The 18,107-nt window shown below is 37.0% G+C and overlaps 1 long non-coding RNA gene across 1 annotated transcript in view; it reads left to right on the top strand.

Moving 5' to 3' along the window:
- LOC109023108 (uncharacterized) overlaps positions 1-18,107 on the top strand; it is a 219,793-nt gene that overhangs the window by 7,216 nt on the left and 194,470 nt on the right. The window contains exon 2 of the long non-coding RNA XR_004067944.2: positions 6,090-6,233. This is a non-coding gene — a long non-coding RNA (uncharacterized lncRNA). The remainder of the gene's footprint in view (positions 1-6,089; positions 6,234-18,107) is intronic.

The raw sequence follows: 18,107 nt of genomic DNA, 5'->3' as shown, positions 1-18,107 counted from the left end.
TAACATTACCTTGTCATTCCTTTTATGCAAGCCTTTTCTTACCAACACTAGGTCCTGAATGGAGAGCTTGAACCATGTTATTTCATCTTGTATCAGTAATGTTACTCCTTGAAGCCAGATCTCATTCTCAAGAATCTGATAATCATTTAATTAATTTAAAATTTACTCTGTGCTAGGCACTTTTTGGGATATATGCCTGTAGAAATGGCAGACATAAGGTTTAGCATAAGGTTTAGGACAGATATTTTAAGTGAATCTTGGATGAGTATATGATGACTGTTACATACAAGCATAAAAGGGCCATCCTGGTTTAAGTATTCTATGAAGCCTCCCTGCCAGCATGACATGGATATAGGACTGAGAGGGAACAAGACAAGAGGGAAAGGAGTGAGAAGGCTGGAGTCCAGAAATCAGACTGTACCCCAAAAGATTATACCCTGAAAGAAAGGAGATCATTTTGGCTACTATTCTCCGACAAACAAGAAACTCATTCCACCTTTACAGCTTTGCTTAAGCTGGAAAACTGTTCTCCTCACTGGAAATGTCCTCATACATGCTGTCATGCTCTCAATTTATTATACTCTTTCTCATCCTTCAAAACTGCATTTTTGTCTCTCTTTTCCTCTATGGAACTTTATCTTTTGATTCCAGATCATGTTACTATTGCATTTTTGGGACACCTATGAACACGCATTATTATTATTTTTTTTGGTAATTTTTTTTATACTTTAAGTTCTAGGGTACATGTGCACAATGTGCAGGTTTGTTACATATGTATATATGCACCATGTTGGTGTGCTGCACCCATTAACTCGTCATTTACATTAGGTATATCTCCTAATGCTATCCCTCCCTCCTCCCCCCACCCCATGACAGGCCCCGGTGTGTGATGTTCCCCTTCCTGTGTCCAAGTGTTCTCATTGTTCAATTCCCACCTATAAGTGAGAACATGTGATGTCTGGTTTTTTGTCCTTGTGATAGTTTGCTGAGAATGATGGTTTCCAGCTTCATCCATGTCCCCACAAAGGACACGAACTCATCCTTTTTTATGGCTGCATAATATTCCATGGTGTATATGTGCCACATCTTCTTAATCTATTCTATCATTGATGGACATTTGGGTTGGTTCCAAACCCTTGCTATTGTGAATAGTGCCACAATAAACATACATTATTTATCTTCTCATCGAACACTTAATCACATTCTGTCATTCATATAATAATATTCACATAACAACTTCCTTGAATTGCCTTTGTTTGATTTTTGTTGTTGTTTTGTTAATCATCATGAAAATCCCTAATCAACAATGCTTGGTTTCTTTCCCATACCATCCACCCCATTCAGGAAGATTCGTTGCTCTCACAACAAGCAGAGTCAAAAGAGGGAGGACATGGAGACACCGAAGTCCATGAGGATAGAAAAAATGAGGCTATTCTTGTCCAAAGCATAGAGGTTGAGCATGGAGGGAGAGTCAACTAAAGTGGATTCTTATTGGTCTGCCCTTTGAGATCAGACCCTTCAGCACAATCTGTCCTCTTTCTTTTTTCTTTTTTCTCCAATCCTGGAGAATTATCATTTATCATCCCTGCCATGATGTAGATTGTACAGGGTTTGGGACTACTATAGTGCCCCTTTCATAAACCTGAAGTAGAGTTTCTCAGTGACAGAGAACACCTACCCCTTTCTTTTTCTGATGCTTATAGGGATGATATCATTATGGGCTGTGCTGTACCCGCGTACCATTAAAGATATTGTCTTTCACCATGATATGGCAATTTAGTTACACATTAAACAGTTGACATTGTGCAAAGGAGACCTCAGAAACTTTCAAAAACAGTGAGAAGTCCTCTTGATGGGTACTTCATAGCAAGGACCCCTTGTGATAACTCTCCATCAGGCCTTCTCTGATCTGGAGCACAGGATTGAAGCCTGGGATTGCAGATCAAGCCGTAGTCTGTGGCTTGGCTCACCTGACCTTCCAATGCGTTCTTGAGGAAATGAGTCCCTGTACATGTCTAAATCTACTTTACTACCTGCTTGACACCCCAAGTGATGCTCTTTGGCAGCTTGGCCCCTAGCACAATACCAGGGTGCCACCACCCAGGAGCTATCATCACTGCCCTTTCCTGCCAGGTCACCCTGGACTCAGGAAAACAACATCACAGGTCTGTCCCAGCTACAGTGGAAATGAAGCTCTCAGGTCTCCTTCCAAATGCTGCTTATATTTTTATTTACATAATTTATTTGTGCTATCTTTTTCTCTTCTTACTGTATCCTGACTGTATTATGAATTGCCATATATACAGAGATTGTGTCCCCTCATTTTCTTACATTGTATTGAAGATTAAACACTGGTTTTAGCACACTTTAGATGTCTGGTAAATATTTTTTGTTGAGTTAATACATACAAATTATAACAGGAGACAGAATAAATCTAATCACAGATAAAGACTCTTGTTCAATCTCTTTTAATAGGGATGTACTTTTGAGATAACATATTTCATGAAATGTCTATATCTTTTCAATACCATCTAGTCACATAGAATAGACCAAACATGTTACAACCCAAAGGTGAGGTCATTCATGAAGCAGTCTTAGAATTGTGATCTACTTTCTAAGAGAAGGCATATGCCTCATTTTGTTGAGACAAATGCTTCTGGTCTCCTGGCTCAGATTACAGAAATATTTTTTCTAAAGAGAGTCAGGACTTATTTGGATCTGTCCTTGTAGGAGGGAGGCCTGAAGAGACATAAACAGCCCAAGTGACAAGATTTTTATTTCCTATGTATGACTAGTTATGGTGTACTTTATAATATGGGTAGCATATCCACTTCAAATTGAGAAAGACAAAGTCCAAAAAGGTTAAATGACTTGCTTAAAGTCACACAGCAACACATGGCCAGGCTTTGCACATTCTCCAGGTTTGATCAATCCTGTGCGTGGATGCCAGCTGTTAGACAAAAGGAACCTATGCTCCCCAGAGGGCTTGGGTGATGAACTTCCCTCTTGTCTGGGTCCTACTTGAGGTTGCATGCATTGTTCCACCTTGCCTTGGAAGGTGATTGTTAGTGAAGCCCCTTCCAAACTATTCTTGTAATAATTTCCATCCTGAATCCCAGAAAAATTGAGAACACCGGGTGGGGTTCTGTCCCTCCTGTAAATCTCCTGGCTTGTTGCTATTTATTTAATGATTAATCCTTCAGCACTGCCTTGTTAAATAGAAGGGTAATATTTTCCTTCTGACTGGGCTGGAGGGGCTCCCAGTTCCAGTCAGGTACCTTTGGGCCATGCAGCTGAAGATATATAATGTGCCTTTTGTTTTGGCCTCTGGAAACTGAGCTTGTGTGGTGGTGAAGGATGTTCCTAGTAGTGGATTTTCTTCTGTTTCTCAAGTTTACGGTTAAGAGGAGAACTTATTATAAAGGTTAAGCTTTTATAACTGAGAGAACCAAGAAAGAATTAGAGTATCTACAGCCTCATATGCATGTGTTGTTCCCTTAAATACCTGAGATCACTAAAAACATCAAATCTCCCTAATTAGTACTTTTGTAGCTCTGAAATTTGCAAAAAAAATGTTTAATGTGATAATTATGGGTGAATTGTCAATCTCTATAGTGTGTTTGCATTTGTCCAAAATAATTCAAATGTAACTTAATGTTTTCTAATTTACAGTTAATTGACTGCTAATAGGAAGAGGGGGAAGAATAAAAAAAAAGATGCCACAAACAACTGGAGAAATGACTTTAAGCTGAGACCCTTAGTGACCTTAGAGACAAAAATCTGAAACTAGGTTGAAGTGAAATAAGAGGTTTTCTAATGAGAAACATTAACTTTTTAGGGGAAATTGCAGTTTCCCACCTCGCACAAGAATGGCAAACAGGTTGGCTTTGGAGTATTTATATGCATGCATTGGTTTGTGTGTGTGAGTTTGTGTGTCTGGATGCCATGGGTCTGTGTAGTTTTTGTGTGAGTATGTGATAGGCTTTTTTGAGTTTGTGTCACTATGGCCCTCCTAATCACTTTCTGTGGTCACTTTCACCTTGACAGGCTTGGGTGCTCTTAATTAAATCTTCATATATTTAAAATCATTTCCTTTTTATATCTTGATTATTGGACTCAGATGGTGATGTTGATGGAGGATTTTCACAAAACAAAAATGCAAACAAAAGCAGAAATTTACCACCAAGTAAGAAATCTGAAGATGGAGCTATGTTGTGCAAAACAATCCTATCTGCCATCATATAAGCCCAGGCTTATCACCTTAATCAGGGGATGTACACCTCCAGGCTGCAGATGGCTGATAAGGAATGTAGCTTGAGGGCAATAGCCTTGATGTAGCATCCTTTTTGATGAGTCTCAAGCTTCACCTTTTCAGTGAAGACCTGACTAATGTACTATGTGAATATTTTTTCCTGAACTCCTATAATCTTTTTAAGCCATACCTGTACTTATTTTTTCATCTTTTATTTTTTAACATGATTTAACAGGTAAGCACACCGAGAGAAAACACTTTGTATAAAGATCTTGTATCTCATGTAGAACCCAGTGCAAAACCGTGCTCATTTTCTTTGCCCAGAAATTATTTATAGTTTTATGATTTGATTGAATTCTATGTAATTAAGAGAATAGTGTTCAGAATCCCAGATACAGTTGCCTGAAACTTCTTTTGTCCTAAATATTTGCAGAAGTTTGTGCAATGTGTTGAGATACAGAAAGAAGTAGATGACATGATTCCTATTCTTGGGGAAATCTGTAAAGGGAATATATTCTGTGTATTTTACCCATCCTTAGAGAAATAGTTGTAGACTTAGTCAGGGAATGAATAAGTTTTTGAAATAAAGTTACCTATTATTACTGTTGGGTCAATATTTCTCTTGGTAGCCCTTGGGTTTATATAATACAGTGAAATTGAGTCTGTTCATTTCAGCAAAGGTGAGAATAACAAGAACAGCTCAAGGAAGTAGATAATGTAGTACTTCATTCGGTTTAGTTTGATATATTTAGATGTTTGACATCTCATCGAGTGAGTATCCCATGCCAGGTATTGGGTTAGATGCTGAGAATACAGAGATTATTCAGTTACAATCCCTGCCTGTATAGTTATCAAGATATTTTAGTAGGTAGTGAATTTTCCTGTTGTGTTTTGATTGTAGAAGTAGAAACTGAGTTCACAGGGATTGTGATAAAGCATGATGGAAATCATGAGAGGATTTACTTATGAGTTTCTGTGCCTCAGTTATTTATTTATAAAATGGGGCTTAGGATATCAATCTCTCCCAACCAGCTGGATTATTGTTAGAAGGAAATGAGATAGAGAGATGCCAAAGCTTGCTAAGAGGTTATAAGTTTTCTCACTCATAAGGCATTGTTTTTAGTGTTTTCGGATTTCCACCATTTCAGCAGCCCCTCTCTACAGAAGAATGAGTGGTGGCTAAGACACTGACATTGGGAACTGAATTGGTCCCAAGACCCACAGAAGACTTGAGTCTAACTTGTGCACTAGGAATGAACAAGAGGAAACAGCACTCCTCCTTTAAAGGCCCATGGCCTGTCTGCTTCTCAGAAGTTTCTTGGCATGGTTCCTTGGTGGGATGGATAAAAGCACAGACGGCCCCAGAGCAGACAAAGGATACATCTGTGTGTAATGTGATGTAATTCTCCAACATACATACCTATCAGGGATGCATAAGTGTTTCCAAACCACACTGAGGAAAGCCCAGTAGGTTTTAAATAAAAATTATATGAGACATTTTCTAGAAAGTAAAGCCATGTAAATGTATATTTAAAACTTACCCCTTATCCTCTCCCTCTGTTAACTACACAGTGTGTATATACATTTGACAAAAAGGGGCAAGTGTCAAGTTATGGCAGCTCATTTTCTGGATCTGATGAGTTGGCATGCCTATTGCATTTATGGACTGGGGAGGACCTAAATGCTGAAAAAATGTCTGGTCCAGGAGTAAGATCAGCAGCAAAGTCTCTCTTACTTGGGATGAGACCAAAGTGGTTACTACATATCCCAGCAAAGTTTGTAAAAATCCTTCTCTCTGCAGTTCAGCCCCTAGACAGTCCCCTACTCCCTCTCCCAGTGCAGAACAACATGTGGATTGCTCAGCACAACTTGTTCATCACATCCTCCTGTTCACTGAAGAATTATGGAAATATTCTCTGAGCTGCTTTCCTCCCTGCCCAACGAGTCATCTCTGTGTGAAAGGCCAAGCTTATAAATCCTGGTATGTATTGTCCTCTCCCTGTCTCACAGATCTACCTCTGCTAAATTTTCTTCTCTCTTTTCCATTTTAAAACTTATCTTCTTATTTAAAAACATATGTCTTAAAATAAGCTTTTGTCTTTCATAATGTGGAGAAAAGAAGGAAATTACCCTTTGGAACTAATGCTTGCTGATGTCTTACTGATTTACTGGCTCTCTCAGAAGTGCTTTAGATGTACAGACTCATTTAATCGTCACTGGGACAGATACTATTAGCTGCATTTTAGAGACGAAGAAATGGAGGCAGGGAGAGGTAATATTTGAATGCCTAAGGTCGGGGAACTGGTGGTATATAATGGCTCTGAGATGTGAATCTAGGCTGTTTGGTTCTAATTGTCATGTTTTGTAATAACTACATATGTACAGCTTTCTCCCACACCTATTGCCCCTTCCTGCTATTGCTTTCTCTTCATATTCTCAAGAAACCGTCTGCTTTTACAGACCCAACTTTCATCCCACCCTTTTACAAACACTTACTGTCTCATATTCATTACCACAACTCTACTGAGATCTCTTTTTCCAGGTCATCTTTGAAATTCAAGTTGTCTCTTTTCATGGTCAGTTCTAATCCTTCTTGATAGATGTGTAATATTAGCCTAAGTCCTTCTCTTTAGTTACTTTTGCTTCTACCTAATCACTTCTGGACATCCCCCTAGGGCAACCTAGAAAGAATAATTGCCAGAAGAATATAAGAGTTGTAAAGTCAAGGAGACTGACTTTCCAACCTAGGATTTTAGTGATATTAATAAGTTCCTGAGCTATAATTTAGTTGGAATTGGTGAGAGGCCACGAGGAGAAAAAGGAGTCAAAGTATGTGTGTAGGGAGGGGCGGGGAGGGGGTGGGTGTGTGTGGGGATATCCAAGGCTGTGGACCTTGTTATAAAGTTAAGAAAAATAAGGAAGTTTAAAAAAGGAACTGATTTGGGATATAAATTAAAAATTTTAATTGTTAAATGATATGCTTGAAGTGCTGGCAGTGTATCCAAATGAAAATATTTATGAAGAAGTTGAAATGTGAACTGTAACCTTAGAACCCAAGGAAATAGGTGAGATTTTAAGAGGGAGAATACTGAGAATGACATTCACAAAAATTTTTTCACACCAGTCCTTTGCATAAAAGACAAAATCGTCAACTTAAAACTTAAAGCCTTTCAAAATCTGGCAACGGACATTTCAATTCCATTCAGGCCAACGATTGAGTGCTTATTATGTCAATAAAAGAGAACAAGAAAAAAAGACACATTTTTTTAGTCAGGGTCCTTGGTCGCAAACAACAGAGACAAAGCCTGAATAAATTAAGCAGAAAAGGAATTTATTGGAAGAATACTGGATAACTCCAAGAATAATTGGGAAGAGTAAAGAACTGGCCTCAGAAAATGAGCAGAAGCTGAAGTAGGCTAGTGTGTGTGCCTGAATTACATCTAAGAAGATGCTACAAAAAGAATCTGACCTACAATACTAGGTCTGGGTATTAGAAGTCGCCACTGACATGGTTGCTGGGAGATGCATGCCGTCACCACAGTCAGAGGCATTCCAATTTGCTTCCTGTGTCTTTGCTTTATTTGCTCCCAATTAAAGTCCCAGGGAAAATATGCAATTGATTGAGTTTCAATGAAGTGCCTGTTGTCTAGCTGCCAGGAGTTAGGGAAAACATATCTGTCCTCCAAGGGAGTGAGTTCCAATACTGAGTAGCCCAAAAAGGCAAATACCCAATTCAGTTGCTATCTTCTTAACAACTTATAGATCAATTGAATCAGACAGACATATAGTAAAATGTACTAAATTAAATACATTCCATATAGTACAAGTAAACATTTTTTTTTTTAATCTGGCACCTTTACAATTTGACCAGTTGATTATAGTTATACTTTTTTCAGTAAATATGAAGAAATTTATCGCTCACTTCTGCCTGTTGGAAATCCATCTCTCTTAAGTTACAACACATATATCATGCCCTCTCTGAAAACTTTCCAGACAGTCCCAGTGACCAATGATCTCCTTCTCTGGTGAAATTTTTGTTTCACTTTTATGGCACTCATCCTGAAGAGAATATCTGCCTCCTGTCTCTTAGATACATTGAACTAACACAGTGTATGTGCAACACAAATATTCAATAGACATTAGTTAGGTGACAGAGGATGCAAAATTTTTAAATTGTCAAAAACCAATTAATTGCATAATTCTTAATCCTCCCACACATGCAAAAATTACAAAAGATTTGGGAGTTGATGATTAGAGGGTAAATTTTTCGAGATAGGTATTGGTGTCTCTCCACTTCAGCTAAGTGAGAAGAGGTTTGAGGAGACCCACTGCAAAGCTGAAGAAGCTGATCACATCTGCTTCCTCAACTTCAAGATTCATGTGTGCAGCACTCTGAAATGGAAGGGAAAATTTTCATTTTAAAGCCAGTTTTGAGTTTTTTTTTTAAATATGAGATTGGGGATTTTAATTATGCAGACTGTTTTGTGTTGTATAATTTTTATAACATAAGAATAATCAGTAAATCCGCTTCCCCCAGATTTAGAGAGACTGGATGAGAGTGATGGAGTGAGGGTGGGGCTGGGGATGGGAGAGAAAAAAGTACGTTGACTTCCAATTACACTTTGTACATCTTGTTTCCTTAATGTAATGGTTGCCTTTGTCATAAAGAATTTAATATTCATGGTTGCAGAACTGTAGTTGAAGCTTGAACAGAAAATAGCCTTTCTGGGGTTATATACCTTATGATTCTTCTCCCTCACCAGTTCCATCCCATGTAACTCTCACTGTCACTATCATACTGTTCATGGGGAACACCATAGCTGATTCTTTTATCTAGGGGCATATTGTTATCACTCTTTTGTGGTTTACCATGTTGGACAAAGTGGCTGAGCTTAGTCTGGTATCCTTCATTTCTCTGAGCTGTGATCCTAACCCAAGAGATCCTGTCTACAAGGAGGGACTTCTAAGATTCTGGCAATCTTTCTGTTTCCTCTCTTGATACCAATTTCTGTTTTCATTTTACTACCAAGAAATTCTTCAATTTTCAAATGCCTTCATGAGCTAATGAATGCTCAATTCTAAAAGGCAATAGTGAAGTCTGTCTCAACTATTCTCTATATAAATGACTTTACATGGCATGTTCATAGAATCAAGCTTCTAATCAACATTTGATCTAAGATTTAGGGAATGCTCAAAGTAGAAGAATTGTTAGAGGTGATTAGGCCAGCTGTTCTTAACCCCAATGTTGTGGCAGGTAGAGGAACTATGAGGTGTGTCATAAGTCAACTGTCACTGAAAAGAGTTAAATGCTTAGGTATATGGATGATATTTCTTTTATGCAATAGAGCATTTCAGGGTTGCTTCTGTAAAAACAACTATCGTACTTTTGTACAATTTGTTGTGTGCTTTCTTGACTAGCAGAAAAAGGGATAAATGGCAGCCCAACTTTCTGTAATATATGTGGGTTACACTTCATCTTTTCTGTTTTAGACATAATGATGACTGCTGCTGATGAACTATTCAATACTGTGGTGCCAAATCTACTGTGAAATGTTTCCAAGCCACATTGCACCTGCTTTCTCCTCATTTCTAGCTCTCCTTGCATGTATAACACATTTAATTTACTGTATACTTCCAGGTGGTAACTGTTACTTATTTTCCTATGTTCTTTAATATGAGTAAGCATTTAATGTTTCTGTATCAGGTCCATTGGACTGAAACCCTTTTAGTGGTGAGGTCTATAAATTACAGTATTTCCAGCCCTATAAGTATATAATTGGTTCTTGATAAAATTAGGCATTGGCTAAGTCCTTTGGAAATCTAGTGTAAATATATTTTTTCCTCTTCAATTATCTTAATGAGTCAGGCTCGCATCAATGTCTTGAACTAATTATAGAAGTAAATATCTAAGGAATGATGAGACAGAAAACAGTCTTTTTAACCCCTGGCATGTATGACCTAGCCCAATGGAGAAGACAAGATGTATTATGTTCTAAAAAAATTAATCCTTCAAGAGAAGGGTTTGTTTGAAAGAATTTGATTTACATTAATCACTTAAATGTTTCTCCTTTCTGGTCCTTTCCTTCAGATATATCTTTCCTGTTGGCTTCTTATTCTCATAACAATAGCACTCAGCCCCTTTTTTGAACAAACTGTCCACACAGACAGAATGCCAATGCAGCTACCTGTTTAGTGACCTGGAATCAGCTAACTGGATACCTTAGTAATATAACACTGGTTCTTCCAGCTTTAAGTTTTAAGAAAATTGAGAATGTTCCAATAAACTAAGCTGTGAATTACTTTCATACTCTTACATTATATCAAACCTGAGTTTAATATACTGACTCTGCCACTTAGATGTTTGACCCCAGACATTGCTAATTCTCTAACCCTCAGAGTCTTCATTTGTCAAAAGGTTTCAGCAACATTTACCTTATTGGGTTATTATAAGAATTAAATAAAATCATAGCAATCGTATTTAAAACCCTTATATACCCAAATGGCAGCAGGTACATAGGGCGTACTCAATGCAGAGTGATTACAAATAATAATAGCAAAAACACATTATAGTAAACGATAACTATGTTCTTGTTTTAACAACACTACTAATTAGCTGTCACTTTTGTTGTATATTTCATTTATGTATTTCAATTTATGTTCATATTTAACCCGCTCTATGTATGTTCATATTTAATTCTTTGTTTTCTTTTCCCTTTCCTTCCCTTCCCTTTCCTTTCCTTTCCTTGCCTTGCCTTCTCTCTCTCCCTCTCTTTCTCTTTTGCTTTCTCTTCCTTTCCTTTTCTTTCCTTCTGTCTTTCTCTTTTTCTCTCTTTCTCTCTCTTTCTCTTTCTCTTTTTCTTTCCTTTCCTTTTTCTTTTTCTTTTTCTTTCATGCCAGGGTATCACTCTATCACCAAGGCTAGAGTGCAGTGGCATGAACTATCTTACTACGGTGTCAACTGCCTGGGCTCAACTGATCCTCCCACCTCAGCCTCCTGAGTAGCTGAGACCACTGGTACATGACACCACACCTGGCTAATTTTTGAATTTTTTTGTAGAGATAGGGTCTTGCCATGCTGCAGAGGCTAGTCTTGATCTCCTAGGCTGAAGCAGTTCCTCCTGTTTTGACCTCCTAAAGTGCTGGGATTACAGGTGTGAGCCACGATGTCCAGTCTGATGTGTTTCTTCACAAATCATTCTGGACCAAGAGAATTGATGTTTAAAATGGTAATAGGGTGTTCTGGTTCTGGTAATGGTGGAATAGTTTATATGGAACTAATCCTTCAACAGATGATAAGTAGAACTTTTGGGGAAAGTATTTTTAAAAATCCTGGTAATAATGTGCTTAGATAAGAATCATCAATAAATGTTAAAATAATGTGTGAAAGGTTGAGAATAAAAGGGTATTACTCATCATTTTAACTTTGTCATTATTTGTACTTTGTAGTTATTTGTAATTTAGGAAGTATACTCTGAATATATTTTGATTTCTTTGTACTTTAGAAAATGCATTCTAAATAACGTAGCACTAAAGGGGCATCATATCAGCAAATTTCTCTCATAAGATTTAGAAAAAAATTATATATGTGTATGTATATATATGTACACATATAAAATATTTATAAATGAATAAATACATGGTCAGGATTATGTATAATAAAAGGGAAGTAAGATGTCTACACTGAAGACTATAAGATATGCCTTAGATGAATTAAAGAGCTAAACTAATGATGAGATATGCCATGTTCATTGATTGGAAGAGTCAATATTGTAGATATTTCCTGTAGTGGATTTATAGATTCAACAAAATTCTACTAGATCTTTAAATTTTTTTTTTACAAAATAAAAAGATGATTATACAATTTATACGGGATTGCAAAGACCTAGAATAACTCATAACACATATTAAGAAAGAATAACAGTGTATTTAAACCACTTAATTTAAAATCTTACTACAAAGCTACTGTAATTAAGAACATGTGGTATTTGTGTAAGAACAGATATATATATCTTATATATATCTGTATATATATATTTTTTGTTATACATAAAATATGTATATATATTTTGTTTCTTTGTTTTATATATATATATAAACGATAACTATGTTCTTATTTTAACAACACTACTAATTAGCTGTCACTTTTGTTGTATATTTCATTTATGTATTTCAATTTATGTTCATATTTAACCCGCTCTATGTATGTTCATATATATATATAAAACAAAGAAACAAAATATATATACATATTTTATGTATAACAATATATATATAAAACAAAGAAACAAAATGGAGAATCTGGATGCAAACCCACATATCAATTGACCCATAGTCAATTGGGTACAAGTGGTTTGTTACATAGATAAATTATACAGCGGTGAACTCTGAGGTTTTAGTAGATCTGTCAACAGAGTAGTGTACATTGTATCTAATGTGTAGTTTTGTTTTTTTTTTTATCACTAGCCCCCTGGCCATGCTCCCCCTCCCGAGACTCTAAGTCCAGTTGGATAAACTTATAGGAAAAAGTGAACATGGACCCCTATCTCACACCACACACAAAAATTAATTAGAGCTGGATCATAGATTGAGACATAAAACTATGTTTTTAAAATTAAAAATAAAACATATTTTGAAAACCAAACATACTTGAAAAAATCAAACACATTTAAAAAAATATTTAAGAAGCAAACATCTTTATGACCTTGAAGTAGACAAGAACTTTTTAGCAATGACACCAAGCAAACAAAACATAAAATAAAAAAATGATCAATTGAACTTCACCAAAATGAAGATCTTACACTCCCAAGGAATAATGATGGTTCATTTCAGAGAGAATGTAAAGGTAGAGAGTTGATTCCTTTGATACTGTGTTATAAACTGAAAGAGACTAGTTCTACTCAAGTTGCTCAGTTTTCCATAATTATTGGAAATGAGAATTGAGGTTTGGGTTAATTTCAATTATAAAGGAATAAAGTTCTAGTTTTACACACTTTTATTTAGATTTCAAATCCATTATATGAGTTGGAAATAAGCATATTAAGGGGAATATTGTTCAAGGAATGCTGCTCTTGCGCTCAAGATGTGTAGTTGTTGTATATTGCTAGAGAAACACCTATTCCTCTGTAGCTGTTTTCTTGTCCAGTATTCTGGATTTATTGGCCAGTTTACCTAAATACTTGTTCCTTCTATGTTGATATGAAATGAGTCCCACTTCTACCATTTATCTGGTAATAGATGTGTGCTAAAATGGTCCAAGAAATCCATTTTTATGGCTAAAATTTTCGTATGACAGTCCATAATCAATCAGTTAGTTGCAGTAGCATCATTTTCATAAGTTCTTTCTCAGCTATTCATGTTTTTGCAGCAATGTAATAATTTAAATTTAAGCCTTTCCCATGGAGCTCAACTGAAGACTGTGATTATAAGAACCATTTTAAAGAAAGTTTCTCTCGGTCGGTCATATCCCTGGGATCTGTGGAAAAATTGCTTAAACTTTTAAAAACATTTTTTCCTTACAGTGTGGTGTTTTTTTGTTTGTTTGTTTGTTTGTTTGTTTTTTGCCCTGGGCTGACACTTTCACAGGGTTTTGGGGAGATTAAAATAAAATATAACTGTCAAGTTATTTTTTAAAAGTCTGAATCATATCACTAATATCAACTGTTTGTTACATTTTGCTGTGGTTGATGTTTCTCCACCCATTCTGCCTGACCCTGGTCCTGGGACCTGATTCTTTTAGGCTTGACTTCTTCCCTACATACCTCCTCCTACTAGTTGACAGGGATTGACTAATTGTTAACTCTTATTACCATTATGCTTTCCAGAACTGGAAAGAACTTGTTCCATAGTCATCGTTTCCCATTGTTTGGTCGTCTGTGTGGGAGATCTTTTTTTTTTTTCCTCTCACACGAATCTGAAGTGTTTTATTTTAGGGACATAAAGCTTCCTCTGAGTCTTTGCTTTTGGTTACGTCCTTTCAGATTATTTTTCAGATCCAAACTGCTTTGTGATGGGTGTAATTACCTATTTCCTTAAAGACTAAATATCACACTGATTTGTAGGACAATTAATTGAGACAATTATGTGAACTGCTTATCTTTATTTTATGTGATGTAGGCACAGCTGATGTGTCCTCCAGTCTTGGGATGTAAGCAGTGAATTAGGTTTCAGAAGAGTTCAATGATTTTGCTATTTCAGGTGGCAAAACAAAACATACCATCCATTTCTGAGGGAATGGACAGCCCTTTTACATTTCCGCTTTATCGCACACTGATCTTCCTTTTTCTCCAGGTATCAATGTGATTTCAATAGTGTGGTGCATATTGAGACACTACCAGCCTTGGGAAGACCAGGCAATCCATGCCCAGTGTGCTCTCTGATTAATTTTCTCATTTGATATACACAATCTTCTGTAGAGTTGTCAATACAGACATTATTCTTCCAAATTTCAGGTGATAAAACTGAGGCTCCAAAGAATAATCTATTAAACGGTAATGAATGAGGAAAATAAACACGCTGGGTATTTGATTCCCGGTCTAGGACCAGTTTCTCCATAATCAACAGATTCCAGTCAAACAGCAAAACAGCAAACAGCAAATATAAGTAAATTTAAAAAAAAAAACACGAAAATGGTAACACCTTAATTTGAATGCAAAGGCAAACAACAACATTTACAACAATGAAATTAAGACTCTTAAAGCTTTTCCAGTAAATTGCCTGATTATATTTGATAATTTCTTTCATGTAAGTACATTTTATTTTTACCCTCTACTTAAGTGTCTTTCTAGCTTAATCTTACAAATAGCATATTCAGTTCATACATACATAGCTAGAAACACTTCTTGTGATTTTCTCCCTCCTTGCTCATGTTTTTTTCTGTCTCTCCCTTTTTTTATGATTATGGCAACATTGACAGCTGTGTTCATTGCGATCTATGGCTGCCTATACCTTTAAGTACCTAGCTTGGAAATCATTTTGTCCCTCTAGATTGGAAAAATTACACCCCGTCTTCCAATTCAAGATACACTGAGACAGAGCTGTGCTGTCTGCAAGAATATTAGTTCTGAGAATAGGATTGCTGTTTGCACCACACACTCTGCTCTCTTGCCAGCAATAATCAAAGCGAGCTTGTATTTCTTTAATGACAAAGCCTCCCGGTGTGTTAATTTGGTTCTCAGTGACACTACATCTTGTCAGAGGAGTGAGAGAAATGGGAAAACATACACTAATATCACTGTCAGCCAAGTGGCACATTTTTCTATGTAATCCATCTCTGGAAAGTAAGGGTCTTTGGCTTCCACCTCTTGGTGAATCTCTAGGCTCTGTGAGTGCTGCGGACTCAAACTTCTCATTATGTCCAAGGGTAGGACTTGTCCCCTGTGACTGCTCACTGTGGCCCAGAGAAAATTCTGTTTCTTTGCCATGAGAAATGATTTAGGGGCATCATCTCTCTACTGTCCCCTAAATGTGTTTTATCCCATGGTACAGAAGAAAGAGGGGGTATATCATCAGATGGACTTTGCTGTAACTGATTCTCTGATGGTGGGACAATTATCCTAGTGTCAGTACCCTCGTTTGTAAGATGATGACATTGACGCTTAACTCTTAGACCATGGTAAGGATTAAGAATAATACCTGAATTGCTTCGTGGCCACAACATTTACCTACTTCTCTTCTCAGAACTGAGGTTGAGTTGTGAAGCAACAAAATAACAACTTAGCTCAGAGGCTATCTTGAGATATAGTTCTAGGTATTTCAAATGTGGCTAAAATGGGGAGCTGAGGCCAAGAGTGTCATCCCACACAGTTCCTGGAATATCTGTCTGCTCATATCAAATATTTCAAAACTGGGGACTCATTGAGCCCAACCTGTAAACTTTTAAAGTTCCAATGATCATTCTTTGGCCAGTATAGTCACTTGTGTTGTCAATTAATTTTAAGTACCACCATTCTTCTGGGTTTTGTAGACAACTTTCTTCTACCTCCTATTCTTGGGCAAGTCCTTACTCTTCAAGCTTGCATTTTAGCATTGGGTTTCTTTCTCAGATGTTAATGCTTACACTAATGGTTGTTGGTTCTAGAAATCATTATTATTCCTTTGAATTAGCAAATGTTTCCCAAATAGCTTGCTAAAGAGGAACTGGCACTTTCTTTTCCTCTTTCCTTTCTCGTCAAGAATGCTCTGGGTTCACAGCAACCACTGGAGCCTGTCAGCATGCCCATCAGACTGCAAACCAGCCCAGCTGAGGGGAGCACTTGCGGGAAGTTCTCAGGGTCTGCCTGTTTGGTTTGCCTCTTCCTGTTTGCCTTGTAGCTTTAAATAATGCGGTTGCTTCACAACCACTTGTTTTTTGAGTAGGGAACAGGGCATATTTTTCTAGCAGATAAAATGACTTCCCACCATTCACTCTTTGTTATTTCCCCTTTCTGAAGGGCAGTCTGATGAATGCAGGGCAATGTGTAATACATGTTTTCCTGTTTTCTGCTCTTTCTCCATTGGGCTTGTCAGTCAGTCGTGGGCTTGGTTCTGAGGAGGATGTGGCATTCATGAGAAAGAAGTCAAAGAGCGTTTGTGTGATTAACCTTCTCAGAGAGCACATATTCTGACTCCGTGTGAAAATCAGGTTCCAGGGACAGTTAACAATACCCATGATGCTCAATATACAAACCATGAGATGAGAAGTCAGTCATTAATAAAAGGGAGTCATAGAAACTCAGTATTACATCACTATTTCCTGAGATATCATATCAGACAACCTCTGTAGTAACCCACTGGTGAATTGTGATATGATATTGTTGATGAGACACTAATCAAGTGCGTAAATTTACTATGGAGAAAAATAGAGAAAATAATGTGTTTAGGGTCTAGGCCATTTTGGCAAAAGTTCTTTGACCATTCATCATTTCTGATCTTCCATCCCACAACGAAAATTTCCCTCTGTATCATTGCCCCCATCTTCTTTGCTGAAGGCTTAGGATCTAGCCAGCTTTCTATCTCAGTTAAGCTTTACCCTTCTATTAGCAAATTTTGGAGCCCCTTTCTGCCTCTAGAGGTTAGTTAATGTCTACTAGTTCCAGGGGAGAAGATTGATGTTGCCTACCTGTCTCATTCCAGTGGTATTGAGTGGAAGTAGTTGTCTGAGTAGCAACTAGGAATATAAATTGTTTTTCAGCACTGCATTCATAATGCCAATTTTTCAAATTAAATTTTTATTAAAAATATCAATTTAGCTTCAATTTATATTTCCTAAATACATTAAAAATAAGGTGTGGGTAGGTAATGGATTCAGGCCATGGGTAGTTCTGGTTTGTGAAATCATTCAGGGTCATACTGAATAAGAAAATTTTGTTTATGTGGTGGGATCTTAGAAGGTCTCCTAACTCAATATGTCAACAGCCTACCTAGTTTGCAATCATAGTTACCACTTAGTTTATTCTAAAACCTCTTTTGATAAGAAAGCCTTTCTCACTGGATATGCAAATATCTTATTATAAATATTTATTTTAGGACACAGGAATAGGACTAGATACAAAGTTGAGTAGTGAGGAAAATGACTAAGGGAAGGGTATTGAGTGTAAAGATGAGGTATATTGGGTGTACAGTTTTTGCTTAATACATATTTTTTTTCCAAAAGCTGTCCCCTTGACATATCTTGGCAAGATAAATGCAATGTGGTAATCAAATCAGGTGCTGGGCTCCGAGGCCCCAGATGGAGGGTCATGAGTCAGTCATCATTCCTTGGTCACTCCCGATGGCAACAAGCAATGAAAACCCATCTTCAAACCTCTTCAGAGGCACCAGCTGTTCCCTTTACCTCTTCTAGTGTGAAGGAGCCACATCAGCCAAGTATGATAATCTC

The sequence above is a fragment of the Gorilla gorilla genome, chromosome 17 (genome assembly GCF_029281585.2).
Source record: "Gorilla gorilla gorilla isolate KB3781 chromosome 17, NHGRI_mGorGor1-v2.1_pri, whole genome shotgun sequence".
Classification (NCBI taxonomy): domain Eukaryota; kingdom Metazoa; phylum Chordata; class Mammalia; order Primates; family Hominidae; genus Gorilla; species Gorilla gorilla.
The sequence above is the reverse complement of the archived record's forward strand: the minus strand, read 5'-3'. Positions and strand labels throughout refer to the sequence as shown.